This window comes from Anoplopoma fimbria, chromosome 21 (genome assembly GCF_027596085.1).
Source record: "Anoplopoma fimbria isolate UVic2021 breed Golden Eagle Sablefish chromosome 21, Afim_UVic_2022, whole genome shotgun sequence".
NCBI lineage: Eukaryota > Metazoa > Chordata > Actinopteri > Perciformes > Anoplopomatidae > Anoplopoma > Anoplopoma fimbria.
The window spans coordinates 18,120,650-18,136,374 of record NC_072469.1 but is presented as its reverse complement, the minus strand read 5'-3'; positions in this window follow the sequence as shown (position 1 = coordinate 18,136,374).

Here is a 15,725-nt window from a genome sequence, read left to right as displayed (position 1 = left end):
GAAGTGTGTTCAACATAGGTATTCAAGAGAACTACTAGTCACCAGAAGTCATAAGTGCATCTCCTTTCTTAAACAAGCATCTTAAAGCATAAACCAGAGCAAAAGTATAGTGCAGAGGCAAATTACTACGAAAACAATAATTGCAACAGACTAATCCGAATATAGTAAGTGCTACAAACTACTACGAATAGGATAAGTGCAGTAAACAAATACAAATTCAATAAGTGCAGCGAACTGATACAAATACCATCATCTTCTTCCTGTGACTGATAATGCACGCAAGTGTCTTTAAGAAGGTCATCCATGTCACCAATTAGTTCCTTGTACACACACCAACACAATGGCACTCATGTATTCCCTTGAGGCCTAGCCTAACTTAACCATGACTATAAGCACTACATGCCTAAACCCTCAACCGAACTTTAACCTTTGACCAGTATTATAATACAAAGTTTCCGCTTGGTTTACATTATACGATTGTGATTTTTGTGCCCAAATGGGAATGATATGTGACAGTTTGTTTTTTCCAGGAATACCAACGACAACAACCCCAACCCCAACCCCCATCCCTCTTCTGCACACATGCACACTCCATGGCAACCAGATCCCCGTTGGCTTATGAGGATGATAATATCACCTGACCTGCACTCCATCATCCTTCCAGTCCCCTATCCAATTCACTTTTCACACAGCCACACACACATCTGGTTTCATAAGGTCAAGAATAGCTGAGTATTTCAGATCTGGGGCTATATCATATATTAGTTATGCTGGCTAAAATAGATTGTGGATTTCTTCTTTCTTTCTAAATTAACTTTGTTCACTAATTGCACATATTAAAATATCTTCATTATGTTGAAATTGGCCATTGTGCACAAAGTGTCTCTTTTCTCTCCTTTTTTTATCTGACTGTCTCGAGATGATCGTGTCTTTTCTTTTATTCTTTAATCAAATATTTTCTATCACATATACACTTCCTCCTCAATTTTTAACAACGGAATTAGTACTTATTTGTTTGGTGGCATTAAGTGACCTTTTATCTTTAAATGCCTGTTATGATTTTAGCATTAAGATCAATAAATTGAATAAAAAAAACTAGCCAAGCCTTGTCATTTTAGTTCATGGTCATTTTGTTCCAGAACGCGAGTGATAATAATATGTGGCAGTATATTTCTGTTCATCGTCTTCTTTTTTATTTATTTTATCTTATTTGTTTTTGTAAGCTGCACCACAGAGTTATATATTTACCACCCAAATCATTTTTGTGTTAGATAATATGTTATTATATCTCTGGGATTGAAGAAATGCTGCAAAGGTACAAAACAGGAAAAAAATAAAAACATAACGATGAGCTCTGAGAACCTTCATTATCAAGTAGAAACTGGGTCGTTAGTGTGCTTATTTCTACTGGAAACGAAACGAGAAGAATCCACGATAAAAAAGTGAAATAAGAGAGCCATTTCACTTTTACACACAGTTACCATGTTTTTCTGGCTTTTAATAACAATCGTTATTTAACCTATAGCAAATATATAGCAAGGAATGAACAGCATGTACAGAAACTCAAATGCAATTTACCAGTTGAGAAAGTGGCTTTAAACTAGAATAGATTGAATAATGTTACTAGGTTTCTTGGTTGATTCTTGGCAGCTTCCAACTATGAATAGTGTGTATTCCCCAAGAACAAGGGATTGCTCTCAGTGAAAACTCCCTGGATAAATAAATGTTTTGAAAAAGAATAATCAACCATTATTTTCTGACATGCTCATCAGTTACCTTACTCAGTACCAGCATCTATGGCTTTTAGAGCACTGCTGACACTGTTGAAAACTGGCTGCTGGAGAATCTCGTTAATTATCACCATTCATCTGTCTTTTAGTTCCGTTCATTTACAGCAGGAGGTTTTGCAGTCTGCTTTCACTGCCTCTTTGATTTCTCTTTTTCTTTTGTTTTTCCTTCTCTGTGTCATTATGGAATTGTTTGTGTTTGTTGTTTTCATCCTGAACATATGGACAAAACAGACATAATTATCTTGGTTATTCCGTCATGCCATATTGTAATAGCATTGCAGACAAAAGGGAATTTGAAAGATTCAAAAATCCCTCCCATATTGCCAATGAACTGAGTTTTTTATATTTTGCATATCTCTGCCTGCTGTTTACAGATTGGGAACGGATTCTTAAAGGCTTAATAAAAGCCAGAGAAAATATAAAATAAAGTGAGTAGGGTCAATTTTGGCTAATACAAATATCTTTAATTTATGTAGGAGTGTGTGTGTGTGTGTGTGTGTATGCATGTTTGAAGATAAACCACTAGATGGTGCCACTAAGCTGAGATACGACTTGTTTTTTTCTAAATAATTCGATAAAAGTCTCCAGATTCAAGGGCCTCTGCATTAAGTTTCTGCAGATTTTTGTATTAAAATTTAAACTTGTGTTTCTTTTTTCCAGCAGTATCTAGTTAGGGCTTACAGAAGCCAGTACAGTTCATCCTGTTTTCATGTTCTCCTTGACTCCTCAGTCTTGAATGTGCATGTACTGTTTCCACTATCATTAGTGTGTGTGCACTGAAGGTTATGCTATGAAAGGAGTTTATAAATAGACCCTTACAAATGTGTCCCATGCTGTCACACATGAAGTGCAGCTGTAAAAAAAAAGACCCTTGAGATGTTTTATGTAAAACATATAATTTTGTTTCCCCATTTGTGCTGCCATGTTGTACAGTCACTTAATTGGCATGCCTGTGAGGATATTTCTTTGCAACACAAATAAACTTATGACCACTGACATTTAGTCCTGTTGGTCTCTGCATGAATATGGAAAACTGAGAGAAGGGAAAAAGAAAAACAACTTTCAGCCGCACAGTCATCCATGACCTTTCCTGTAAAGTGTGGTACAGTCCACTTGTTGGTGAAAAGCATTGATTAAAGAGTGGTTTTGTTCCATTATTATAGAATTCAGATATAGATTTAACAATGGGTTTTTGAAAACAGACGACCCAAAGTATATTATTTACACAAAAAATATGATGAAGGGACAGAGAAATCGGTTTATACAGCTGAAACAAGACATGACTTGATGACCTTGAAAGAGACTCATTAATTAAAAACATAAAGTTTAAAGTAAAAGGTAAATGCAATATGGTTTGGCATCAAGTTTCCTGTTTCATCCTGTTTCCTATAGCTCCCTATGAAAACTTATTGAGCAGCAGGTGAGCACACAGACAGAGATCACTGCCAGTCTCCCATCAGAGATTGGTAGAACACAGCCAGTGGATGGATGTTGGGGAAGTGGAGAGAGCAAACAAAAACGCATTCAGCACGACAGAGAAGTGAAGCCAAGGCAGTGAAGAAGCGGGAGCAACAGCATCAGAAAGCAGCATCATTAGAGTGCAGAGCGGAGACAGCGGGTAAACACAGGTGTGCATATGAGCCGGCTAATTAGGCAGGAGGTTTCTTAAGTGGGAAATATATATCGGCTTCTGCCAAAGTTTTCTACCTTGAACTCTCAAACATTTTATCTGATGAGCGTGAAACACCCATCTGCAAGGAAAAGCCTATAGGGGATACTTTTGTAGTAAACCGTCAGGGTAAGAGATATACACTACATAGCCAAATGTGTGTAGTCACGTGAAATTGATATTGACAATGCAATGTTACTCTCTTTCCCAAATTGTGGGCATTTATTAGCTGCTATAAGAGCCATCACTCGTCCGGCATCAATTGCCATAACATTTTGGCTGCAGAGGTTTCCTCCCATTAAGCCACAGGAGCATCAGTGAGGTTGTGCACTGACACTGGCTGATGAGACCTGGCTCGCAGATAGTGATCCAATTAACCCTAAAAGGTGTTGGATGAGGTGGAGGTCAACGCTTTGTGCAGGCCAGTCAAGTTCTTTGTTGGTTCATGGGGTCATTATCATGTTGAAATTGGAAACGGCCTGTTCCAAAATGTCGCCAAAACAAAGTTGGGAGTACGCTAGTGCCTCACATATAATGTTATGCTGTCGCACAAGTTTTGTCCATTTGTGAGAATTAGCATAAGAATTCTAGAGTTGTGGCACAAAAAAATGTCTTTATCAGTGTGGAGGCATATACAAGTTGTGAATGATGCGAAGCGCTAGACTCTGTTCTAAGATATAACAAAGACGGAAGAGAGACTTTAAATTCCCTTTTTTATTTCCCCTTTTTTATTCACACTCACACACATTTTCCATTCATAAAATGTGTTGCAACTAAGGTTACAAGAAATGAGCTTTTCAGTTAAGAATATTAAGCAAGAGTCTTTTCCAGGATGTGTTTCAGAGTCACACCCTCACATCAGTGTCAATGAAAAACTGCTTCCAGTACATGGGAGTGCACAAAACATTGGCTGCGGAAGCAAAATTGAACAAATGACTAAATGTCATGTTACCTCCTTGTCTACTTTGTTAATAAAGTGAAGTTTTTCTGACAAGAAACTATTTAATCTGCAATTCATGGCTCCAACGCTTTATCAATAGTTGTCACTAGAGATAGAGCAAATACTTATTAGGTGATCAATAACGCTTTACACCACTTACAAAAGATGACAGATGGCACTGAATAAAGTAAAGTGCAACAGGTCACATAGTATTCAAATGTACAAATTCAATTGACTGATCAAATATGCAAGAGGATGATGTCCAGTTAACATGTAGCTTTATTATACATTGAACAATAAGAGGGGTCTTTTGAACAGCTTGCTTGCTAACAAAGAAGGGAGACACACAAAAATGAGTGGTAACTGGTATTTATTGAAGAAAATATAAAATAAAAGCAGATAGATAAGTTACAATCATGCTGCCTTCTTTATATGTCATTATCTCCAAGTAGAGACAATTTGAGCGTACAGATTTAAAATGAATTATTACTTACACCACCCTTTGCTGCACTTAATATTGTTCATAAGGGATGCTGTATGACAACTGACTCCAAAGTCACAGATGCCCCTTCCCACAATCAATCCATGCTTTGACACACTGAGAAACAACTATTTTGACTAAAAAAGGTGACTGTATGGTCATTGTGATGACTTGGCTTGCTCAAGCAAGTTTGGTATTCTGATGGCATGAAGTAATCGGAAAACCAGTGACGGTCTAAATAGTAGAAAAACAGATTTATCATGGCCATCGTGTTACAGTATGTGTGGTCTGTTGTAGATGAGTTGGAACAAGCCGAAATACTAGTCTGCTCATTTAATGATCCAATACAGGAAAATACAAAACATACAGACTCCACCATTCCCACAAATTTCCTCCCCTTTGTGGCATGTTCAGTATCAGTCATCAGCAGCTCCCTCACCATTTATCATCTGGTTTTAGAAAGAAACCAAACCTGATCCTATTTTCTTCAAACAACAGGCCCTTTTGAAAACCACATACATTCCTAGTATGAATTGTACTCAGATGCAGCTAGCAATTTGTCAATAGTAAAATGGCATATAAATAAAGTTAATTATCATTAATATACCACAGAAGTACAGGGGCTGCTTTAATTAACTATCAAGGTTGTATTAAATATTCAACCTGTTAAGAGGGATGACCTACATTTTTATTTGTCTTTGTAAGATTTCTTAATCACAAATTACTCTTTCAAATACATTTCAGTGTTTTCTCTATCGTATGTGCTGTAGTTGCCATAAACAGATTCTCCAGAAAGAATACACAAAGCATGTTATGAGCAGAGTACAGCACTCGAGCCAAATCTGACAACCTGGAAATACTTGACTACACTCCTATCAGCACATTGCAAACCAACCTATCTAGAAGTACATGATGTCTTAAAAGGAGTTGCATTGCTTTAGACACTTGTCCCATTGTTTGACAAGTATCCTCAACATTACAAAAGGATAGATCGCACAGATGATAGCCACAGATAATCAAAGGGAAAGCAGTGTAACTATTGAAATGCTCCTGATGCTCTGTGTCCCAGTAAACCGCACAAATAGTTTGTAAGTGAATCACAAGTCACCAGGAAAACAAGAGTGATCTTGCCGTGGAACATCATCTGTGTGTTTGATTGCAGTTGTCCTGGTTACCTTGATCACGTTCTGGGTCCCAGGGTGTAATGCTTCAGGACTACACTGTCATAATCTGATGGATGTCTATAATTACTGTGGGGTCCAAAGCTGTAACACACACACACACACACACACACACACACACACACACACACACACACACACACACACACACACACACACACACACACACACACAACAAAATTTAAAGCAAGCAGAACATTAATGCTTGCTGATAAAAAAGCTAATACAAAGGTGCAGCAGATACACCTTGTAGCCAAAGAAAGCAACAGTAATTTAGTAGACACACACCACTACTTAGCAAGTCATGCTTCCTCATTCCTGAATGCATGCCACAAGCTTGGGTAAATAAACAAACTAACACAGTTTACGTCCAAAACATACATTTAAACTTTCTGCTCTCATGCACAATGACAGCATCTGTGTGTTGCTGGAGCAATACATTTTGAAACTTAATTACAATACAGTTATTGTTGCACAATTTGAACAAGGAGGCAAAGACCAGAAATGTGCACAGTGAAAATCAGTTCAGGGCATTTTAATTCACAGAACTAACTGTGACAACAGAGGCACTTCCCAGAACCATAACTGTAGGAAAACACTCTACCCTGGAATTGAGCAAGGCACTTCCTCGCTGCAACAGTGCTGTGGAAATGTATACAGCAGCCTTTGCAGTTCACCTGGGTGTATAATAGGCAGGGTTCTACTGAATTGGAGCATTTGGGGCGGCTGTGGCGTAGTGGAGAGCAAGGTAGTTCTCCAATCAGAGGGTCGGTGGTTCGATACCCGGCTTCGGCAGTCGATGTGTCCTTGGGCAAGACACTTAACCCCAAGTTGCTCCTGAAGGCTTGCCATCGGTGTGGACTGGATGTTGCATGAATGTTAGTTAGAGTCTGATGGTGGCACCTTGCATGGTAGCCTGTCATCAGTGTGTGAATGGGTGAATGATATGTAATATACTACTGACTGTAAGTCGCTTTGGAGAAAAGCGTCTGCTAAATGACTGTAATGTAATGTAATGTAATTTGAATGAATGAATGAATTGTTCCAACAATCATTAAATCAGCCTACAGGCATGTTCTGCAGAGCTGTCTATAATTAAATATGTTATATAACAAAAATATATACAATATATATATATATATATAAAAAAATATATATATTTAATAATATATAATAATATTTTACCCTAAATTGTAAATGGGTATATGTGGGGAAAAACTGCCCAGCACATGAGCGCATAAGAGTTGGATAACAGTGGCCTCCATCTATTAAAAACAATGTTTTCTTTTTGAAAGGTAAGCGTTTTCGACTTTAATTCATCTGAGCGTAAAGTGAAACCTCTGCTGTTGGTGAGGACGGAAGTAAAATCACATGCCAGCGTTACGCAGGACGTGGGAAAGGACTGTAACGTTAATCCTTGTTCTCAAGAACCAGCCCCGGAACCTCTGGAACAGTGAGTGGACCACTGCGTTTGAGGGCAAAAATCTGACCAATTTGAATGAAGCAATGAAGACCCGAGAGAATAAAAGTCACTTTCCAATCTGGCCTGCGGTGAATATAAATGAAGAATGACCAATGGTAAGTACACATGTACGCTCGTACTGCACGGGGTAGGGAAACGCAAGTGGCCTAAAGTGGTGACGCAATTCATTTATTTGATATTAAACACATTACATTGTAGCGGAATAATAAAGCAGAAGCCAAGGGCAGTGTTTAACCCGGATGATGAAACTGTACACATGGAAAGTATGCGGCAAAGTGCGCAGCTGCGTAGCGAAACTTACCGTGAGCCGACCACACTTGCGTCCGTCCACTTGACTCCTCCGCGGAGCGACTAGATTAACTGTGCGTTAGAGGCTCACGGGGCTGTCCAAACAGGGGCATTCCGTGTAATTAACTACTCAGAAGGAAACCGAAAGGTTTGGTGGATTTACGGGAGCTGCTTTCTGGTTTACGGGAATTATAGACTCTGGGTAGGACTGCTTTCAATTTGACGCAATGCCACCGATCAATAACAGGGTGGACTCAGATGATAACTTATTCATGCAAAAGTACTTATACTCAACTGTAAAAAAATAAAAAAAATACTGTATCACAAGTCTTGCATTAAACGTTTTACTTAGGTAAAAGGAAGAAGAAGAAAAAAGGTTTAAATAGCGTTTTATTATTATTATTATTATTATTATTATTATTATTATTATTATTATTATTATTATTATTATTATATTTGGCTGTTAAATTTGGGGGGTTTATGTTCTCATGTGAGGGCAGCATTATGATCCATTGGTTGGTGAAGGTGTGGCTGCTTCCAATCAGCTTATTTGTTAATTGTATGGCACAGATTCTCACAGGTGGTTTTTTTTTTTTCCAAGTCCAAGTCTCAAGTCTCTTTTTGTATTGAGTGTTCTGTCATCAGTCTTTTATCTATCAGCATACCATATTAGTGTTGTCACCTTACAGAAATGTTATTTCTGATCCTGTAGGGAAAATTCAAAAGACATTGAAAGCATTAAATCTGATGAACATAACCAATTTATTCTGGTGCTGTTTGAGAGCAAACTTATTAAGCTCACTATAGAGCTATGAGGAACTTTGTGCTATTGTAAAGACTTTGGTGCTCCTGTAAACAATTCAATCATAAACACAGTGGTTGTATAGATATCAATGGTGATTACACTGCAAAAAATTCAAACCCATAAAGCACGGGAAATTAGATGGGGAGTAACCATCTTTCCTGTAGTGTAGTTATAATTTATAACCTTGTTGGAGTGCGTGGGGCAACTCTTCAAGGTAAAGGTAACACAGACCTTTTACTTACTGTAATGGCAAATTTAGGTTTTAGTTTTACTGTGGGGATTCTATTGTTTTAGTTATACTGTGGGAATTCTATTTGTGTATGTTTGAATATATTATATCCACAGGCAAGGTGTAGGGAGGTGTTTACTCTCCCCTCGCTAACCTACTCCTTTTCCCAGGCGCCAGTAGCCTTGATCACCCCACTTGTTTTGTCCCTTATATTCAGAGTGTGAAGCCTTTCTCACCAGTGCATTACTTTGCGGGCTTGCCAGTGCATACTTTGTTGTGTTCTGTGTGATCCTGTAAACCTGCCTCTTTCTTATAAGAAATAAAATATCACAAAGACACTCTTTGTCATCTGATCGTATTTCAACGCTCACTTCGGACTCATCTCAGTCAGTATTAGTATAGTATTATTTGTTTCCACAACATTATTTCCACAAGGTGGAGCCGGATGTTGTTCCGGTCAGAAGTAGGAAAACACATGTACCAGCAGACAGCACGCTCATTTATTTAAAGTTTGGACGTTTTTTGCGGAGATCTGAGGCAAAAAGTTTTCAGTTTTCAATACACGTAACTAAATTATCAAATAGTACTTGTTTTCCATTACGCTTTAGGTCACATATCCCTATATTATCTCAATAACAGTGTAAAACATAGCGCCGTTTGAAATGCAACCAACTCATAGACGGCTGAGTAAATTGTGACATATAAGCGCCCATACAACGACAATTAAATAACAAATTCTTGCATCTTTCTTTCACATAATGAGGCATGGAAAGGTAAAAACAGAGAGGTGAGCAGAGATGTTTCTGTGTGTTGCTGCCAGTGATGCGGATAGCGGCTGATCTATCAGATTGTATAACGCTAGTTATGTATTGTAACTCAAGTTTTTATGAATAAAGGCGTAGTCCTCCACGAGCTACCGCCAGAGGCCCAGCTTACCTCTGCATTTGTTACAAGCAGCCATTCAACCATGCTGTTCCCAAATTAAACTGGCATTTCTTCCCCTGGCACATTTAACACTGAATGAGTCTGGGAGGTCTCACAGCAGTCCTATTATACGGAGGAAGGAAGCCCCAGAGTGAAATGATTCTCTTCCGAAAGGAGTTTAAGACTTCATGTGTTAATTAGGAATTTCACTGTAAAGCTTCCGTCCTCTGTAGTAGAAAGGCAAGACGCCAAAAACATGTCAGGGCTTGGTGGAGAGCTGTCATGAGTGATAGCATCTTGAGAGAGAATTTGGCTATCAGCTCAAAAGGGGGACCCCCAAGAGCCCAAACCACCAGCTGTAAATCTTCAAAAAGCGCCTTACCAAAGGATGCACAAATAACGAGCTCTGTCCATAGCCTTTATGGACGAAATGGCTGCAGCATACCCTCTTTTCACCCACCAACGCTGAGAAGCAGACCATCTACACACATTACTCCTTGTAGTGGAAGGGGCTGTTGTGCCCATAGTGCTCCCGTTCAGCAGCCAGGCCCACAGCCATCCGCCAATCTCCGGAAGGTGGAGGATTGGGCTGTCCGGCTGTGACAGTGCATCTCTGCGCCAATGGAGTTGCCACTGTTTTCCCACCAGCAGCTGCATCTTGGTCGGGAACCATGACACGCTTTTGCAATCTGTTGCCACCATAGTGTTCACAATGACCATGGTGCATTTCCTCATGAGGCAGCAGATCCATCTTTAACCTTCCAAACCTGCCCCACAACATCTGAACGAGTTTCCATCAGTTTCCATTCGCTGCGAAACTCCGCGACACATTAAGTCGGCTGCTTGGTTCTATACCTCGGGGATGTGCACCACTCTGATGGAGAGTAGGTGTCAGTGTGACCACAGCAGAAAGCTCCTGGTTATTTCCAGCTGCCTGGCTGAGCATACACCGCCCTGGTGTATGATGTACACTGGCGCTGTCATGTTATCGGTCCTCACCATGACCTGTTGCTTTGTAGGCTGAGGAGCAAAGTGCTTCAGCACTTTCAGTACTGTGGACAGCTCCAGACGGATTATTTGGAGGGTCGGTGGATTTACCCATTTTCCACCCACATCTTGACACTGGCACATAGCCTACTATACTTTTCTAGCAAAGTTTCTTAAATATTTTTTATGATTATTTAGTCAAAACCAAAATGGTAGTTTGTGCCCCACTCTCCCCTGTCATATTTTATTCTAATATATGTTTGATGTTGAATATTAATCCGCAAACTGATTAAGCTATCAAATAACATAATTGCAGCAACTTCACTACTCCCAGCTGAAATGTAGTGAAGTTTACAGTGCAAGTGCAAATACCTCAAAACTGTACTTGAATGTACTTTACTTTTCCACCATTAGCATTGTGACAGTCCTATAGGTGAGATGATGGCGATGGGGATATTTGGATGTGTTTTTCATGAAGTGCAAGGTCACACTTGGGGCCACTTAAATGTTCCTTAATGTTTCTTGACAAAATGAAAAATATTGTAATTTCTCTTTTTGTTGTTATATTTAATCATAAATTAGATGTGTCTCAGCAATAGAGATATTGATATAATATTTAGACTGCTTTGATCATGCAGCCACGGGAGCACAGGAACAAAGCTGTGCTCAAATGAATGGATGTTTAAGGCCAAGTGTTATTACGGTTAATCACATGAAAGATGTTTAACTGTATTTCATGCAAACATGTTTTGGATAAGTTGACTGACCTCTCCGTCTCCCTCTCTCCCTGTATCCCTCACACTATTACTATAAACTCTCAGCCTCTTCTCTGCATCAGTCTCCTTGCTCTTCTGCTTCTACCTCTATCTCTATCTCTACCTCTATCTCTGTCCTGTTACAGCCAAAGGCCTCCCAAAGAAGTTAGAGAGGAGTACGAGCCAATCATTAAAACGGATATCAACAACGCAGTAAGATACCAATACTCTTTCTTTTATATATATATTTATTTTACGATGCTGTACACAAGGGCAATAGACGTGTATTGTCCTACAGAAAGAAGCAACCATTACAGGCAGGAAATTACATCTCAAGGGATCAATCCCATCACAGTCTTTGAGCACAAAGTTGAACCCAGGTTACAGCCATAATACATCAATGGGTTCTCTTACAGAATGAAATCACTAAGGAGAAAAAGGGAAATTGTAAAGAGTTGCAGATAAGTTAGAGCAGCACTTCAAAGCGGACTGTGAAACTGGAGATGTGGGTTGTGCAAAAGCATCTGCAACCTAATATTCGGTATTAGATTACATTTTATTGTACATCGACTGTAGTCAGATTGAAGTTTCCCTCCTTCCTTCTTTCTTTTCATACTATTAAGAGGTTTCGGTTGTGAAATGTGCAGCCAGGCATACAAGGAATAAAGCTGGTTTGAACATGTTGCGGTAGCAAAAAGAAACACTAACAGGGTGAAATATGACAATTTCAGATAGCCATCTGTAATTCGTCATTTAGTCAGCTCACGCTAACTGAATCGTTGGTCTTTGGAAATTGATCGTGTGTATTATTCAAGGTTCAGACAGTGTCTCAAAATATTACAATGGAACAGTAATGTAGATTAGATAATACAATTTGAGAAAAGTGCTTTTTCTTTTTTTCCTTTTGCGTTAACATGCTTTGAGGTTGGCAATATTTTACAGCATCAGGAGGAGGTTTTAAGTGAATTTTCCAAAACAACTTTACTTTGTACGTTTTCTTTGTAAATGTTGAATTTGAATCTGTTACCACAAGGTGCAACATGCATGCTTAAGCTCAAATTGTAAATATAATCAAAACAATTTTGATATAAAAAGACATCCAAATGTGATAGAGAATAACCTAAAATTGTGATTTGAAAGCAATAAAGTACTTTCCTATAAAAGTGTACACTTGAAACTAGCCCCCCTTATATAAAATCTTCTAAATTGCTAATATGTACCCCTGTAATGCTTTCATCCATTCAAGAATGGAACTATCGCAACCTTGCTGCAAGACACATCTTGTCCAGCCCTAAAACACAAGCTACATAACTGCTTGTCAGACAACGTGGTGAGTAAAAGCGATTCTGTTTTTGCCTGTTCTGTTATTTTTTATGTATCTTTCCTTTTGATTTAGTGGTTTGCTTGGTATATCATTTCCTAATGCTTGAGTGCTCATGCTCTTCATTTGGTATCTACATGTACAGCTAAACGCAACAGCAACTCTATTTCCACATAAAAACATAAATGAAACTCATGGAGAGGGCAATTCAAACAAGCTCACTGCCAATAAATGTAAGGGGATTGCCTGGTGAACATTCAAGTAAAATAACATTGACTAGACCAACAGGAAACCACTCTCATTCAACATTTTAGTAAAAAGATTTGCTAAAAGGAATGCCCCTACATAAGCAAGGAGTACTTACACATCATTTGGCCAACTGCTTGTAGCACTGTTTTCCGCACAGAGGGTGTACACTGTATGACTCAAATTCAGACTCATATACCTCTATTCTGCAGGACATTGTGAGCACCTTGCACCTCCTAACCTGCAAAATGAAGAATTTAAGCATTTCCCACACAGATGGAGTGGCCACGTCTGTCCTAAACTCGTTACGTTGCACTTGTCCTGAGAAACCGGTAAGTCTAGGTCAATTCCGTTGTTAAAGATGTAAATATTATTTATTGATTATTTCAGTTTCTTTGTGTGGGATTTTGGTCCGGCATATTTTACTGACAAAGACAATGGAATGTTGGCAGGCTATAGTTTTTCTTTCGTTCCCACATGCAGGGTGACTCAGTGATTAGTTAAACAACCTATTGGCATGTGAGTGTATCCAAACATGACCCTTTTTTACACTAGTCTACTTGGTGCCAGGCCAGAAATGAGCTACAGCAGCAAATGTGCCCACAGAAGGTTATTATTAATATTATAATTTAAGTATTTTCCTACATTTTTCACAGGAGACGTCACCCTCTTTATCCCTGAATCAGAACAGTGTCAGATCAAAATCAAATTTGATGATTCAGGCCCATTGCTGAAGTCTGAATCAGGCTCATTGCTGAAGTCTGAATCATACAGCGGAGCAAAACAGGCCCTCTTTAGAGCCTCAGGCTTTACAAGTCCAGGTTGAAAATATTGGCTCACTTGGTTGGTTTGGAACTTTTTGATGAATGCCCTTTGCATTTGACAAACACATTGTACTTTGATCAAACCCCATATACGGTAGAAGCAGAATGCTATTCTGTGATTGCAGTCAGGGTTGTCAGAGGTCAGACTTTGATTTGTCAGAGACAGACTGTAGGGTGAGCCTGGTTTCAATTTATATTGAAAAGGGATTAATATGCATTGATAATATAAGTATTGCAGTGATAGAGTATATCACTTTATGATTTAGCATTATAACCAACTGATGTTCATGAGATCACAGAGCTTAACTCGACCCAATAAGGACATAACACTAATAAGCACATTTTTGTTTGTGTGTTGACTTCTATTGTCTAGACCAAAGAACCCAGCATGAGGTTGAAGAGGATGACAGCAACGAGACAAAAAAGAAACAATCAGAAAATAACCAAGGAGAGAAAAAAACTGTGCAAAGCCGTGGCTATCCTCTCTGCCATGACCACATGCTACCAGATGCTGAACAGTATGCTAACGGACACCTGAGAACAAACTCAAGTTCATTGTGAAGCACAGAACTTTAACTTCCTGCCAGTTCTTCTGTCCTATGCAGACCTTCATTGGATTGGGCAAGAGGAAGCTTCCACTTCATTTAAGCTATATATCCTGTCAAGTACCAGTATATCGCTCTTGCAACTGTTTTGGATGCTGTGTGACGACTGACTCGTCTTCAGAAGAGTTTCCAAGCCACACAAACACGAGCCATTAAGCTAACTGGAAAAGAATGTGCCAAGGTCGTCCAACATAGTGGACTGTATGTGCACAAGAATGTCTTACGGACTCGACAAAAGGTGCTCGATACACAGCACAAAGAAGTTCTTAGATGCCGGAAGGTGTATTCATAAGGTAAACTATGAAAAAACATGCAGCTAAAAGTATTGTTTTAAGCCAAAAGTTAGAAAAATATATGCTATGACATTAACTTGCACTTTGCGATGACAGCTCAAGCATGAGCAGGACACATTAAGGTGTTCAAACACACTTTTACTTTCACTTTGGAATAGAACGACTAGCCCTGGCACATCTTTAGTCATTCTTTTTTGTTCTGGGGAATTGTTTTAGGCTATGTGTCAAGTCATCGGTACTCTCCTTAAAATGATATTGTGTTAGTTAATCATAGCGTGGGACTGATATTTTAAAAGCTCATTTTGCCACAGATGGCCGAGTTCAGCTCACACACACACCTAGCCCTGGGCTGGGATACTTCCAAGCTTTCCTGTCAAATGAATTTGGTGCTTTGATTAATGGTGCCTGCCTGCCTGTCTGTTTAATCCTATCAGGATTGTGCTGTAGATAAGGGAGCCAAATGTTTTCCTTTCATTTTTGAACACACCATTCGTTTGTGTGTATCGGAAATATATAATAAAAAAAAATCATATCCGCATGCAGCTTTTGCCCCACAGGTATTTTCTGATCCTGTCATTGACAAGCATAATGCATTATCATGTAGCTAATTGCTGTTTGGCATATACATGGCATATGTTTTCAAAATATATATTTATATCTTAAAGTAAAGGCTAATGTGTTACTTTGTACTTATTACACCAAATGATCTACTGTAATGTGTCCGGCTGCCTCTCTCTTCAAAAGACATAACTCCATCACAGCTGTCGTCATAGACATTTATTTATTGATGGTAGATACACAAGCCGTCTGTATCAGGGCTAACAGCTGTCGTATCAACACAGGAAAACACACCTGCCAAGTCAGTTTGTACATTTCTTGTCATGTACATGAATAGAATTTAAGA